We start from the raw sequence: 663 nt of genomic DNA, 5'->3' as shown, positions 1-663 counted from the left end.
AGATGCATTTTAAATTACATTTTAAAATATATTAAAATAGAAAATAGTTATTTTTAATTGTTATGTTTCACAATATTGCTGCTTTTACTGTTTGTTCAAATAAGTGCAGCCTTCCTGAGCATGAGACTTAAAAAAATATTACAAAATCTTACTGACCCCAAACTTTTGTGTACATGTAATATTTATTTTAAATTGGCTAGTTTGTGCAAGTAAATTTATTTAAACTGGTTGTTAAAAGTTCAAATGGATTGTGTTATGTTCTGTAATTGCTGTTAATAAATCTGTCAGAAAAAAAAAATATATGAGTTTCGCCTTTAGGGGTACAACAGCCTGGCAGCCTTTTACAAAAAAATAACCATGGTTTTATTACTGTAACAACTGTTTACCACACTTTTTTTTGGAGGTGAAACTGCAGTAACCACAAATTTACCATGGTAATAATAATAATAATAAATTTTAGTACTTATGTAACACCAACAAAGGTGGACCTTTTGAAACTTATCTACACTTAAAGCATGCATACTTGTATGGTACTAATATGCTCACTTTTAGGGGTATAGTTGCACCTTTAAGGTTACTGCCCCAGTAAAGGGCTAAAATACAATTATAGTATACTTTATTTCTGACAGTGTAAACCAAAAAAGGCCTATGAAATGTTAAAAA

The 663-nt window shown here is 29.1% G+C and overlaps 1 protein-coding gene across 3 annotated transcripts in view; it reads left to right on the top strand.

The window, feature by feature from the left end:
• The window catches only part of sh3d21 (SH3 domain containing 21), a 16,287-nt gene that overhangs the window by 2,573 nt on the left and 13,051 nt on the right, over positions 1 to 663 (top strand). The window lies entirely within an intron of this gene.

Source organism: Sinocyclocheilus rhinocerous, unplaced genomic scaffold (assembly GCF_001515625.1).
Source record: "Sinocyclocheilus rhinocerous isolate Xijiao unplaced genomic scaffold, SAMN03320098_v1.1 scaffold222, whole genome shotgun sequence".
Taxonomy (NCBI): Eukaryota; Metazoa; Chordata; class Actinopteri; order Cypriniformes; family Cyprinidae; genus Sinocyclocheilus; species Sinocyclocheilus rhinocerous.
The sequence above is the reverse complement of the archived record's forward strand: the minus strand, read 5'-3'. Positions and strand labels throughout refer to the sequence as shown.